Here is a 15,989-nt window from a genome sequence, read left to right as displayed (position 1 = left end):
AAAGGATGTATACTATGATAACATACACATAAAATATGGAGAAGGGACTGAAAAGGAAAGACAAGAGGAAAAAGAAAAAGAAATTTATTTTTTCCAGAATGTGTTTGAACTTAAATAACCATCAAATTAATATAGACTGTTTACTTAAGATGCTATATATGAACCTCATGGTAACCACAGACCCAAAACCTATGACAGATACACAAAAAATAAAAAAGAAAGCCAAAGAAAACATTATAGATACTCATTGATCACAAAGAAAAAGAACAAGAGAAGAAAGGAACAAAGAAGAACTGCAAGAACAACCAGAAAACAAAGTTCGAAAATGGAAATAAGTACATACCTATCAATAATTACTATAAATGTAAACGGCCTAAATGCTTCAGTCAAAAGACACAGAGTGGCAGAATGGATTAAAAAACAAGACCCATCTATACGCTGCCTACAAGAGATTCATCTCAGACCTAAAGACGCATACACACTGAAAAAGAAAGGATGGAAAAATGTTCACCATGCAAATGGAAGCAAAAAAAAGTCTGGGGAGCAATACTTGTATCACACAAAATAGACTGTAATAAGAGACAAAGAAGGGCATTACATAATGATAAAGGGATCAACCCTACAAGAAGATGTAACAATTTTAAAAGTCTATGCACCCAACACTGGAGCACCTAAATACATAAAGCAAATATTAATGGACATAAAGAGAGAAATTGATGGTAATACAATAAGAGTAGGGGACTTTAACATTTCACTTACATCAGTGAATAGATCATTCAGACAGAAAACCAATAAGGAAATAATGTCTTTGAATGACACATTGCACCAGATGGACATAACAGATATATACAGAACATTCCACCCAAAACCAACAGAATGCACATTCTTTTCAAGTGCACATGGAACACTATTCTCCAGAATAGATCACATATTAGGCCATAAAGCAAGCCTCAACAAATTTAAGAAGACGGAAATAATATCATGCACCTTTTCCAACCACAACAGTATGAAAATAGAAATGAATCACAAGAAAACAGAAATACCATATGATCCAATAATTCCCCTATTGGCTATTTACCCAAGAAAAATGAAAAGACTAACTAGAAAAGATACATGCGCCCCTATGTTTATTGCAGCATGATTTATAATACATACACTGGAATATTACACAGCTGTAAAAAAGGATGAGATCTTGCCATTTGAGACGATGATGGACCTAGAGGGTATTATGCTAAGTCAGATAGAAAAAAAAAATACCAGGTATGTATAGAAACCCTGGTACTTAAAAAAAAAAAAAAAAAAAGAATAAACAAAAAGCAGAATCAGAGCTATAAACACAGAGAACAAACTAATGGTTGCTGAAGGGGGGTGGAGGATTGGGCAAAATGCGTGAAGGACAGAGAGAGAGATGGGCCTCCAGTTATGGAACAAGTCATGGGAATAAAAGCAGAGCCTAAGCAATACAGTCAATAATACTGTAATAATGATGTAATGGGACAGAGGAGAGCTATACTGGTGGTGAGCATAGCAAAATGTACAACCTTGTCAAATCACTAAGTTGTACACCTGCAACTAAGGTAACATTGTGTGTCAACTATACTCAAAATAACAACAACAAAAGAATTTCGAGATGGTGAGCACAGAGCGTTCAAGCACATGCAAGGTCCTTCTGAGCACACTGCACACAGCACATGCCCAGGAAGCTGCCCTGTCTGTTCTTTCTTATTCTTGAATTCCGGCTGTGTTGGTGTCTAGGCCATGGGTAGGATGTCCTTTGCCCGTTCTGCATGCCTGCTGTGGAGGACCAGGGCTAAAGAGGTAAAAATGGACTGCAAGCCCTTTAATAGAGGATCTTGTGTTCTAGGGTGAAGTGCTAGATCTTCAATCCCATATCTTACAGGGAACACTGGTGGGTTATTGAGGAAGGTGGTGACAGAGATTTGGGGCTAAGAGAGTAATGGTTTGGAGGAAAGACAAATCGCAATCAGAGAAGCCAATAAAATGACATTGCAGGTGATCCAGGAGCATGTTGTTAGGGTAGGTTACACCAAGTTAACGAGTACATCCAACATGTGATGTGACAGCTCAACACAGTAAGGTTTATCTCCCTTCCTCTTGCAACTGCCTGGGCCACTCAGGACAGGAGGGAGCGTCTGCAAGAACCCGGGCTAAGGGCAGCTGAGTAGTTCTGCAATTTGAGGCCATAAAGAATGCCAACGGAAGTGATACTTTGAGAGGGGAAACTTGAGCTCTCAAATCAGGCTCGGGTACGTGTAGGACCAAATCCCTTCCCAAGCCAGCCTAAAGCCTTCACTGACTATTTTCGCTTTTAGGTCAAGGCCAAGAGAAAACTGGTCAACTTAAGTTACAGACAAAATTTAATTTCGGTGTTACAGGCTTGAAAAAAGAAAACCTGTAAAGTGCTTTATAAAGTGTCTGGTTAACACCTTCTTTTAATGGGTGAGAAAACTGAGGGCCAGAGAAATTAAAACTTAGTCCATAGTCACTCCTGGTGCCCAGAGCTCTTCCCCTGCCTTTGTCCTGCTTCATAAAACACACACATATAATACATCATGTTGAAAATAATCCAAATGACTAAATCATAATAGCATTTTAATAATTTAAAACAGGACTATTTTTCATCTTTAAAAATGACACTATTTCAGGCATCGTTGACAGGCCAGAAAGGGAGGTGTATCAGTGGTAGTTGGTGGAGGGTCTGGGAGAACCTGGCCAGTTCCTCAAGATCACATCACGTAGCCCTTACTTTCTGGCGTTTATCTTGTTAAGATGCCCATTAAAAATGAGAGTATCTGTCAAGCACAAGGGCGTAAACAAGTGAGACTTTTCATTGTGGAGACACCTGTCTGGGGCTCAGACGCCCCCGGTGCCATCTGGCTGCTCCATCAGACACCCCCGTCCATCTGCATCAGCAGCCGAGAAGCTCCAAGGCAGACCACCACCCAGTTCACCAGCCCATCAGGCCGGCTGTTCGCTTAGCCCACCGAGAAGGACTACGAAAGCCCCAATTGCTGCAGTAACTCCCGGAGGTATGTGGTCCTTTGCTGTTTAGCTGGAACGAAATACCGAGTCAGTTGAAGTTGGAAAATTGTCCAGTCGAAGCCATAGCCTGCCTGCTGGAGCGCCCTATAGGACTGCTTGCAGAGATCATGGGTGTTCGTTTCTGGGTTGACCCTCTTCCGAGGAAGGTACGATCATTTGAAACAAGATTTATGAAGCATAGACATTCCAGGCTAACTAGGTCAGCTCCTGGTGGATAGTGCAGAATTATTTGCTACCACCTCCAGATTCTTGGAAAAATGACAGTGAGTGCTCACATGGTCCTAAAAAATAGTAGACAGAATTGGCCTGCAAATAAAGAGAATAATGGTGGTCATTAATTTAGCTTAGTACTCGAGCTTCACCGGGAAGGAACAGTCTCAAAGACTCCATCAGCAAGTACTTATGGTACTTGTGTTTTATTTTACTAATGAATTTTAATTTTAATCATGTATTAAGAGTTTTTCAGGACAGATTAGGTTCCTGAGTGAAACCACTGTCCTTGGTGTTTATTGTATCCAAAATCTCCAGGGGCACAAGATGTAGATTTTTTTTTCCCCCAGGGAAAAATAGTCACAGGGCAGTAATATCCCCGTGTCCTTAGCATTGTTCCCTTCACCTACTATTAGCTCACTAAATTGTTTGTTCCTGTGTGTCTTTATACTGCTGGACAGTGGGTTCCTTGTGGTCAGTGAGGATGATGTTTTATTCATCTCTGTGTCCTTAGAAACCTGCACAGTATCTGCCCGTAATATCACTCAAATATTGGTTGAATAAATTAACAAAAGAAAAAGCACTCCAAGAACTGTGTTTAAAACTATACCATATTTTTATAATTGCAAAATAGTCACTAGAGAAAAATTTTTAAATGCTTTATTTGAATCATGGAGCCTTCCGGATTGGTGGGATCATGTCAAACCCCCTCCTTAAGCAAAATCACATTTTCAAGAAATGGAAGCAACATTTGGCTCTCTCATTTTAAATGGTTAAACGCCGTCAAATATAAGCATAAAATAAGTTAAATTTGTAAAAGCTGAGATATGTATGCGAGGGCGTACATAGACATAAATAAGTCATTTCCTATCAGTCAAAAATTAAATAACGTTCCTGTCTTGAAGGTTGTTTTTAATCAGATCTAGAAATACCATTTAAAGGTATGTAAGAGTTTACTTGCTAGTGTCACTCAGGTAGCGTAGTATAGATTTTAAAAACCTGAGTTAGAGCCAAGAAGTCAGTTCTCAGTATTGTTAACTTGTTCTGTGACCTTTTATTACTGCAGCGTAATTCAATAACACTTTATAGACATTTATGAAAAGCAAATTGTCCAAATACTGTCCAAAGCACCAAGCTCGGTGGGCCGTTTAGTCTTTAGGCTTCTTAGCTTTTGGTCTGTGCAAAGGGCATAAGGACAGCATCTGCCCAACTCAGCATACAAGAATGTTTGGAAGTGATACTGAAACATGTCGAAAGTGAAATCACTAGTATCTGTATGTAGAATACCAGCATTATTATTAAATTGTCTTATTGCAAACTGACAGCTCTGAACCCAGTTGATTACCGATTTCTTGGGTTGGAGTTGGGTGGAGCCTTCTGGTACCTGCTGTGATTTTATTTCCTCTCAGGAGTGCTTCTGATTTTTCATAGTAACGACAGTGACTCAGATGGGTTGACAATTCTCCAATTAGAAAGCTCATTTTTCCCCACCCACTAGATTAGTCTGGTCCAATGAATTCACTCTAGACACGTAGCACCACATGACAAGAGAATTGGAAAAGATCTCATCTATCTGGTCCAAAATTGCAATGATTTGGTGGATTGTGAAATCTATTTAATGGATCGTGACCAACATTTGGAAACCATAGATTGGTTCAGAAACTATCAGAGCTTGTTCCACACAGTAGGGCGAAGCATTGTTTTGTTTCAGATATGTGTGTGTGTCGCAATGGGAAATATGTCTCTGAGTATCAGATGTTTGCACAAAACACTGATAGTTCCATTTTTCTATCTGACAAATGAAAACAGTGAAGCCCAGAAAAAAAAAGTGTTAAGTCATCTACTTAGAGACATCCGGAATAGAAATTTATTCCAGTGTCCAATCTTCTGGCTTAGTTCTTTTTCCATTTTGAAGACCTGGCATGATCCAATAGGAAGAACACTGAAAAACACAAGCTCCAATCTGGCACTTAAAAGCTTGGTACAAATTTCTTATTCTAGAGGCTTCATCCTTCTCATCTCGAAAATAGAGTTAATAACATCTGTCATTTCCTTTATTGGATGATTGAGAGAATTATGTAATACAGATGAAAAAAATGCAAAAAAAAATTTCCAAAACAAAAAATCTACAAGTCAACTACATATATATCTATATACTGATATAGATATATATATCACATATCATATATATGTATTGAGATATATATATAACATATATTTAATACATATATATGGTATATAATATAATTGTTTTCTTCCATTCTTTCCCCTGGACAGGATGCTTTCATCCCAGGTTCTCCTCTTGTTCTACCCTTTAATTTGTTTTTTGACTAAGTCTTTAGCTTTCTCACCATCCTCTGTCTTTGAACATCACCCAGCTAAAACATCTTTGGTTTGCCTTTGCTAACATGTCATAATTTTAAAAGAATTTCTCTTTACATTGCCTCCCTTGAAAATGCTTAAAAAAATGCATGGGATATTTTTTGATCAATCTACTATTTCGACAATTTCTTATCCTACCCAGTTTGTTTTCAGAGCAGTTATTTTTGACCGGATTGCCATCAACCTGACTATTTCCAATCTCACTGATAATTCTAATTGAATTGCCATATACTGATGGCAACTACACTAAAATCCATGATTTCCGCAGTCTGCACCTATGTCTTTGGTCAAGCCCCTTCTCTCCTATTTCCCATCAGCTTCTTCAGATCCCTATGAAATCAGTCTGGACTCATGCCTCTGGGTCAGCCTCTCATCGCTCATCTGGCCTTCGGCAAGACGTCACCTGCTGAATGCTATGTTGACCCCTCAAGTCCAGCATGCCAAAGAAGATAGCCCATTCCATTTCATTAAGAAAAACAAAAACAAAAACAAAACAGTAGCTCCCTCAGTCTTCACTGGTGCAGAGCTGCGGGGTCTTCTCTGTGCTCAGCTATCTCGTTGCTGTGGCTGTCCCACCGCTGGTGTCTTTCCAAGTCTGCACTGTGTTGAGGTCGTATAAGTGACTGACAGCCTGGGCAGCCTTGTGACCGGAAGCAGCAGCTCTAAGGCAACGTTCACTTTGGATTAGGCCTTCAGATAGTGCCAGGTCTAGAGGAGGGTCCTCGAGCAACCGTTCGAGATACTGCTATCACTGGAAATATAACAAGTGGGGAAGGTTTTCTTTACTAGACATCAATGTATTGTGTGAAATGAATGTATCCCTTGGGTGGTGGTGGGAAGGGCTGGTAGGACCCCTTGGGCAAGCTTTGGAAGGTGGTTCGGTCCAGCTAACAGGAGGGCTGTGTGTTCTGCAGATCGGCTCTGCAAGTATGGGGTGCAAGCCAAATTGTTTCAATAATGGAGAAATCTGTTAACAAGACCACCAGTGGGCCTCCTCTCCCTCCTTTCTCCAGGATGCTCCATCTTGCTCTCAAATAAATCTTGATAAAATACTTTATGAATATGATTTTAAAGAAATGCCAAATTCTCAGCTGTTAGAGTGCCCATAGATGTACTTCTCACTCTGATTACCGATAATTAGTAGAAAAAAATCATTAAAAATGTCACTTTAGACCTGAAACTTTTAATTGGATCTTGTTTAACACACTTTATCTCAGTTTATCTATACCTGTCCACTTGTGTAAAAAGCCTTTATACAAGGGCGCCTGGGTGGCTCAGTCGTTAAGCATCTGCCTTTGGCACAGACTGAGCCCCATATCAGGCTCCCTGCTCTGCGGGAAGCCTGCTTCTCCCTCTTCCACTCCCCCTGCTTGTGTTCCCTCTCTCACTGTGTCTCTCTCTGTCAAATAAATAAATAAAATCTTAAAAAAAAAAAGCATTTATACATGTTCAGGGGAATCAGTCATACCTGCATTATTTTATAACCTCATCTTCCCACCTAAAATGGAGGTGACTTTCTCTGCCCATATCCCATTTAACACAAGGACTTTTATATTTATCTTAAAGATAGAATGGGGCGAATACTCAGATGTCTACATAAAGATTTTCTTTTGCTCCTTCCTTTAATCTAGTGTAGGTCGTCTCAACTAGTTGGTGTGTATAAGAATTAGCATATGGGGTTATATACAGCAAGCCATGAATTCTGTAGTTTATGAGCATCTTAAGGAATTTTTCAAGGATAACTTTGACTATATCTGATTTGCTTATGATGTTCTGACTTAAGTATCTAATCCCTGCTTGCACTGAAGAAGGAATATACTGGGGTTCATTTGCTTATTTGTCCATTTATTCAACTAATATTTATTAATTGCTTAATGTGTCAAATTCTGCAAGGTCTTGGGGAAGCAGACACGTAAGCTCTTGCCCCTACTCCCCTGTTGCTGTAGTCCAGTAAAGGGACCTAGACTTGTATCTAAAACCATGCAGCCCAACTTGTAACTGCCAGATGGCTTTGCATTGAGCGTTGTTCACAGTGATGACCATGGGAGCTGAGGCTCACGTGGTAGAAGTCGCCTGGGGAACACATGATGTCTCACAGACAAATAAAGGCTATAGCCCCACCCCCTCAAGCCCTCCCAGGTCCATCCACACATCACATGCCTGTTCCTCTGTAAAGAAGACCTTTGCACGGCCTTGTGGGAGAAGCAATTGCTCAGAAATTTTGCATGCTTGCAAATTTTATTATAATTTTATTCTGTTTTTCTGCCTTCACCTCCCTCCAAACTCTCGCTCTGTGACTTCCAGTCTTGACCTCACCTCTTACTGGGCTGAGCGTGGTGTTTCCATGGTCATACTTGGCACCCCTGGTTCCAACCACAGCTGCCCCATCGGAACCTCTGGGTAGCTCATTCACCCAATTTTCCTGTTAGCTGTTTCCTTTCTGCTTCCAGCAGCTTTTCTTGAGGAACCAGCCACGTGAACGTCTTTAGCTATTTGTGATCATTAGGTATATTTTGTTTTCCCAATTTGAACCTCTAGAATAAATGTAGATGTTCCCAGGCCTGGAACAGAGCATGGAACATAGTAGGTGCTCAGTAAATATTAGTTTAGTGATTGAAGGAATAACCTTGGATCTCCAAAGGCTTGGATTGCCTCAGTTTGAAAAATTCCATTTCTTTAATTTCTTTATTTGTTATTTGGTTCTTATCCCACTGGCTGTCCCGTCCATCCCCCCCACCCCACCATTGCTTCATGATGCTCAGTAAGCCAAGAGTACCCGTCAACGACGAGGCACCGTAGTCATGTTTCGCTCAGGCCCACCATCACCCTTACTTAGCACCCATCCCCCACACCAGTGCTGTCTTGCTGGTGTAGCCCCTGCTTGCCTGAGGCATCCTCTCTGCCCATCGAGGCTGTTCTTCTAGACTGAAGGGCTGCTTCCCAAGAAAAGCTCATTCTGTTTACTTTTCCATTTCTCACCAGAAGCATTTTATCTAGACTTACCACTTTGATTTCCATCTAGACCCCGATGACTCCCCAGTCTATTTTCCTGGCCTAAATCTCTGTTTGAATTCCCAGACACATAAATATGGCGACTTCCTGGACATTTGCCTATAGAAATCCGACAGGAATCTTAGTAACTTGCATGTACACGTTGGACTCTACACCACTCCCAAGACCACGTCGTGCTTCTGCTCCCCCCTTCCCACTGGTCTCTCCCCTTTGAGAGCACTCCCTATTCCCAGTCTTCAGAGCCAGAGACTGGAACTTTCCAGAAGCTGCTGCGTCCTCCATCCTCTGCTTTGTTTCATTTGCCACCCTCTTCCACAGATCCCTGGGTTTTTCACATTTGTACCGCTTCCTTATCCACACTGGTTATCCATGAGTTCTTATCTCTTGTCCAGCTTTCCTCAGTAACTTTCTGTTTTTCTTTTTTCTTTTTTTTTTGTTGGCTTCTCATCTCAAGAGCCCCCTCTAAGCTTCCAAATCTCACCACATCACCCTTTTGCTGAAATCCTGGCCGCGTGAGACCTATGGTCACACGTCTCCAGTGTGTTCTATGCTGGTCCTACCTTGTGAATATTCATCTGAAATCTATGTCAAATATAGGTTTTTGGTTGTTTTTTTTTTGTTTTTTTTTTTTGGTTTCTTGTTTTGTTTCATTTCGTTTGTTTGTTTTGGAGCTTCATCATGACTTGAAAACTTGCTGGAGATGCACAGTGATGACTTGCAGTCAAGCTGCCTGGAACATTCTGCAGACATCTGGCTAACTGCCTACTTGTAAATCACTTTGTTCATATTTTTCTCATTTGTAATGCTGGATCAATTCCAATTAGGAGTTTAATAATGAACTATGTAATGATTTAAACAAATTTATACAATTAACGCTGAACTGATGATTTTAAGTAAGCCTAAATACATAAATCCCTCCCCCCCCCCCAGATTATGAATCTATGTTGCTAACTAAAGAGAGTATTGCAAGAGACATCGAAGAAGGCAGCTTTGAGAGGGGTGGAGGTCAGAGGGCCTCATTCTTCCCTGACCCTGACTGGGGGTGTTTCAATGAGTCACCTCAGCTCAGGCCTCAACCCATGAGAGCAAAGCTTACCTGGACTAACACAGTAATGTATAAAACAGGTCATTGAACCTACGGGTCCTGAGTTCTTTAGAATTAATTAGCTTCAATCAACTTTCCTTAAAACCTTGTTATGTCAGGAAACAAAGGAACGTAATAAAAAAGTCCACTGTTTTATTTGGGAATATATTACTATGTTATTTTTTTTTTTCCAGAACCTAACTTGCCTCCCTAATTATGGTTTCTTTGGGTTCTTGTAAACCTAGCTAACATTTTATGAATAGACACTCACTGATGACAAACTTGGAAAGCCAGAAGTTATGCTCAACCCCAGAAGACGATAAAGCTTAAATGAGAACTGTACATAGGCAGATAATTGATTAGAGGTGCTACGGAATGATAATGAATTCTTTAAAAATTGAAATGAGATCAGAACTCTATTGTGGAAGGAGCTTAAAGTTTCTGGAATGACGAGCTGTTGCCCCAAGTCTTGACAGTATCATGCTCTCTGGAAGGGAACCGGTTTGTCGCCAGCCAAGATACATAATCTATATTTCCTACCATTACTTCTGCCTTGCAGGCTGATGAAGACCAGAGCAAATCAATCACAGGCCCGGAGTTAATCCAATAGTCTTCCCTTCAGCTGCTAGAAATGAGGCCTCACGTCTGGGAAGACAGTGTTGGCTATAACAAACGAGATCACAAATTTGACCATTTTATTCGAGGCCTTCTAATATTCACAGGTGAAGAGGGAGGTTAAGCTGGAATTGAATGCAAACCTCCCATCCTCCATACTGATGGCAATATCTGATAACACCATCCTCTTTCTTGCTGAGATCCATTGCCTGGGACCCAGAGCCCAGCTTTAATTGGCAATAACTGGTGTAATTCTAGAGAAGACTCAGAGCAGGAAAATAAATGAGACAGACAATATTTGACTTGAGGCCCCACACATCAATTCCATTCCAGCCATCGACCAGGTTCTAAGAACGAGGCTCAAAAGTTATTTGTTTCTCCAAGTGATAGCGGGCGGTGTCGTGTCAGCCAGCATGCTCTGTATCGGCTGGTGCTCTCTGTGTAAATAGAAATCGAGAAGATGTAAAACTTGGGAGCAATTCACCAGCCCAAAGTCACTCTTTCCTTCAACACGTGAGTGGAGAAGCCCAGGGGAATGAGAATATTCCAATATGATATCCTATTTCTCTTTTGTTTCCACTAATCTTAAAATAAATTTACATAACATTTAGTATTTCATGTTTTCCAGAGAATAAGGAGTATGCACACAAACGAACACAGAGATACACAAGTTATGTCACTTGGTCATTAGCATACTGATGTTATGCATGCAAACTACCTAAACTTTGCAAATGAAAGCCCTTATCAATGGCAAAGGTAATACTAATTATCATTAACTGAAACTTCCTGTGTGAAACTTACATCTGTGTCTTATCATCCTCTAAAATTGCAACTTTTATTATCTATGTTTTATAGATAAAGGAAATTGAAAGTCACTAAGATTAAATCCATTGCTCTAAGTCATCCAGCCAGTCAGCGATAAACCGATAACTGACCCAGGCCAGTTTGATCCCAGATTATTTGCTTTACCCAGGCTTTTTTTTTTTAAGATTTTATTTATTTATTTATTTATTTATTTATTTATTTATTTATTTATCAGGGAGAGAGCGCATTCACAAGCAGGGGGAAGGGGCAGGCAGAGGGAGAGGAAGAAGCAGACTCCCCACTGAGTAAGGAGCCCGACACGGGACTTGATCCCAGGACCCTGGGACCTTTGATCCCAGGACCCTTGATCCCAGGACCTTAACCGACTGCAGCACCCAGGCACCCCTTACCCAGGCTTTTAATAAGATAATATCTTTATAGTTTCCTTCTCTTGAGGTAAGCCATGACCACCCAAAACCCAATCCGTTGCTCAAGGCAATAGCAATTAAAAGTCAAATATTCTGGGGCGCCTGGGTAGCTCAGTCATTGAGCGTCTGCCTTCGGCTCAGGTCACGATTCCAGGTCCTGGGATCGAGCCCCGCATTGGGCTCCCTGCTCGGTGGGAAGCCTGCTTCTCCCTCTCCCACTCCCCCTGCTTGTATTCCCTCTCTCGCTGTGTCTCTCTCTGTCAAATAAATAAATGAAATCTTTAAAAAAATAAATAAATAAAAGTCAAATATTCTGTATCTCTGGGGCTAGGACCAACTCCGTTGATTACCCAAGACCCATCCAGGGGTCTAGGGAACATGGGTATTCTCTACTAGGCTGAAAAGCCAAGACCAGGGTTGTCAGTTGGAGGCAGCAGAGTAGCAGAGTTCAGAGGATTGTTACTCAGAGCAGCAGTTTCCAGAACAAGCTGGGGCAGCTTCGAAGCAGTGGGCTGATAAAAATGCTGAGAGAATCCCAGTATGGGAAGTTGATATTTGGCTTCAGTCTTCACCTAAAACGAGGTTAGAGACTTGGAACAAGGTCAGCGCAAGGCCAGGAATGTGAAGGAAAAAGATCAGGGAAGACAGCAGGAATCAGTTCATCTGAGAAACAAAGTGATATGAAGTCCCAGACAGATTGGCATCCCCCAGAGACCAGCCTCATGGTCTGAGTGCAGTTGGCGTTGCGTAGTGCACAGATATCATTACATACGTAGGAAGATTTTTAAGTTGGTAACCTCTGTATACCCACTTTCATATCTATTTTGCAATCACAGAAGGGATTAGTGCCAAAGCCCCAGCAAGAATGTAGCTATAATCTTCCACCTGAGTAATTATCCAGGAGTACAGGGGTGATAACTCATCCAGTCCTATAGTATTCTATTCTGTTCTATTCTATTCTGTTCTATTCTATTCTATCCTATTCTATTCTATTCTTATAAGGAAAATGACTCATTCCAACTAAAGGGAAACCCTCCATTAACATTTCTAGGGAAGCACACGCTACCTGGTAAGGAGAGGTTACTGAGGAATAGGTGGAAACCATCTGAACTGCCCCCTCTCCCCACTCAGCCTCCGTTCAGTAGAGAAATGGAGCAGAGAATCCACTTCTAGAAAATAAGAAATCACAGAGATAGAAAGGACTCCAGAGATCACCTAGCTCGAATCTGCGTGCTTTACAAATGTGGAAATAAGATACAGAGAAGATGTTTGTGCCATTATTCATAGTGATGGCAGGATTGGATTACCAGAAAGTCTTTGACTCCCTGTCAAGTTCTTTATTACCTGAATAAGGAAACACAAGGTTCTAGGGAAGACAACATAGAAAGAAGAATACCAGGGCGCCTGGCTGGCTCAGTCGGTTAGCGTCTGCCTTCAGCTCAGCTCATGATCCCGGGGTTCTGGGATCCCATGAGCCCCGCATCTGGTTTCTTGCTGCGCAGGGAACCTGCTTCTCCTTCTCCTTCCCACTTATGCTCTCTGTCACTATTTTTGTCTGTCTCTCTCTCAAATAAATAAAATCTTAAGAAAGAAAGAAAGAAAGGAAAGAAAGAAAGAACACCAGTGAAGAAGGTTTTTAGTAATTCTCTAGAAAACATAAAAAGGGAAGAGGATTGAAACCAATTCTTATGTTTGCAGATATATCAAATATAGGTAAAAAAAAAAAAAGAAAGAGAATTTTGGAATTTAACCCAAGTAGATAGATATAGTCATATTAGTTTAAGCAAAAAAGTTGGTAACACCAGCATATGAGTAAGATAGAGCAACATAAAATAACAACTCTCTCAAAAAAAAATTAATATGAGATGCAGAAGAGAACAACTGTAAATCAAGAAGATGTACAACTTGGGAAAAATTCACCAGTCTGAGGCCATCAATAGTGTGTGGAGCATTTTTAGCCTCAAGGCTAAAAACAGAGAGAAGGAGCACTGGTAGTTTTAGCATTGAGGCTATGGGTAATGCCTTTCTAGCACACAGACCCTGCATCACACACCAGCAAGAGAAATAAGAGCCGGTGATAGGAAGGAATTCAACTGTCTGGGTTTGCTAGACATTTCATTCTGCTGGGAGCAGAGCATCTCATAAATGTATGGCTTGTCTTATTGACAATTTAATTTCTCTGAAAACTGAGTTAGCAATGAGGTAAAATTCAAGTCTTGAACTAATATAGAGGTTATCAAAATTTATTTTATTGGTAGTGTTTCTTAAGCTATGATCTGTGGGCCACTGGGAGTTCACAAGGTCAAAACTATTTTCTTAATAATAAGGAGACATTATTTGGCATTTTCACTGCTTTGATATTTGCACTGATGGTGCGAAAGTGGTGATGGGTGTAACTATTGGCCCATGCACAAATCAAATAATGGCACCAAACTATCTGGTAGTCCTTTTATACTTTACCACCACGTATCCAAGCCAGTAAGCACATAAATAAATAAACAGAAGTCTATAATACCACTTAAGAATGTCCTAATGGGAGCGCCTGGGTGGCTCAGTCAGTCAAGCGTCTGACTCTTGATTTTGGCTCAGGTCATGATCTCAGGGTTGTGAGATCGAGTCCCACATCAGGCTCCATACTGGGTGTGGAGCCTGCTTGAGATTCTCCCTCTCCCTCCCCCTCTGCCCTTCCTCCCCACATGCTCTCTCCCTCTCTCTTTCTCTCTCTCTAAAAAAAAAATGTTCTGATGAAGCAGTAAGATTTACGTTATTAAATCTTGATCCTTGAGTACATATCGTTTTAGTATTTTGTATGACAAATGGGAAGTAAAGCATTCTACTGCATATTAAACTGTAGCACATCAGTTCTTTTAACTGTAGTTTTTAAAATATGGTAGATAAAAGTGAACAGGTTTTTTAAAATTATTTTTAAGAAGAGAGTTGATAAATATTTAAAACCTTTTACGATAAATGTCAATAATAACTCACAAAAACAGAAATTCTTTGGGGACCTCCATAACTTTTATGGGCATAAAGGGTTCTTGAGACAAAAATGTTTGATGACCTCTGTTTTATGGAGCCACCCCAGCCTACAGTCCCCAGCATAAGCTATTCCCCTTACCTTGCCTTATTTTTCTCTATAGTGCTCAGTCCTTCCTATCATATTTTGATTTTTCTGTTATGATTATCTCCCTCAAGTAGAATCCTAAGTCATAGGAAAGGGGCTTTGTCAATTTTGTTCACTCTTCTATCCTTGTGGCCTAAAATATCCTAGCAGGTAGTAGGCATCCAATATATATCTGTTAAATGAATGATTAATAATATCTGAATACTCTAAGATAGTGAAGACTTAGATGTGAGGTGTGTTAGCTGTCTTCAGATTTGTCTTCAGATATTTTTGGGACCTCTTCCCATTGACACTGAGCCAACTCTAGATGAACTTGTAATAAGGGTGGCAGTTTCTAAAATACCATAAATAATTAAAGATTTTCGGTGTTTGGAAATGGGACAGTTTCCCTTGTTTGACATTGAACATGCCTTTCTCTAAAGCATCAAGAACATTTATTGGCTAGCTGCAAGAAAAAGTCCTAAAATGGGGATTTCAAAATTGGCGTGGCTTGGAAGGATGGAGGGTTCTTAGAGATCTTTTAAAGTCATTTTCATCAGTAAGATGAGGAGTCCAAAAATTAACTACATTCTTATATTTTTATACTCTGGCATATTTCTGTATTTTTATGTGCTTCTTTTTATGACAAATTAATTCCTGAAATTTAGAACATTAACACTTCATTTCAATAGCTTCATGAATTAAAAATCTGCCCCCATAAACATCCATTTGTTACACTGCTCAAGGGAAAAGAATGAAGGCCAAGACACAGTTGATGGCATAATGTTAACTCTCAGTCCCTAAGTGCAGTTTGGGATAATTTCTTTTATTTTACATGAAGTAAATACTTCATTAGGCCCTTTGCTGACAGTGCAGAAGAAAAGACTTGAGCATAAGCCCTGTAAGATAAATTAACCTCATTGGACCTGTTGTCACTAACAACTTCTCCAGAGTCAGGTGAAATGTCTTGGTTAATCAAGATGTAACTGAGTTTCTAACGAATTGTTAAAACTGCTTGAGCATATCTTTGAGACACATACAAAAAAATCATGGATTATGAACTGATAGTAACAAAACAGCCAGCCCATTCATAAAAACATTAAAGGAATCCAAGAACATAGAAATAATCTAATCAGTTGACTGAACAAATTATTCTTATTTTAACTCTTTGAGTTACCTAGGCAGAACATTTAGAGAGGCAGCAGCTTGCTATAGAGATTCTAGCCAAGTTGGGGTAACCTGTCAGATTAAAAATAGTAACGTTACATACAGAAGTCAACTGTATTTC

This window comes from Neomonachus schauinslandi, chromosome 5 (assembly GCF_002201575.2).
Source record: "Neomonachus schauinslandi chromosome 5, ASM220157v2, whole genome shotgun sequence".
Taxonomy (NCBI): domain Eukaryota; kingdom Metazoa; phylum Chordata; class Mammalia; order Carnivora; family Phocidae; genus Neomonachus; species Neomonachus schauinslandi.
This window is presented reverse-complemented; position numbering follows the sequence as displayed.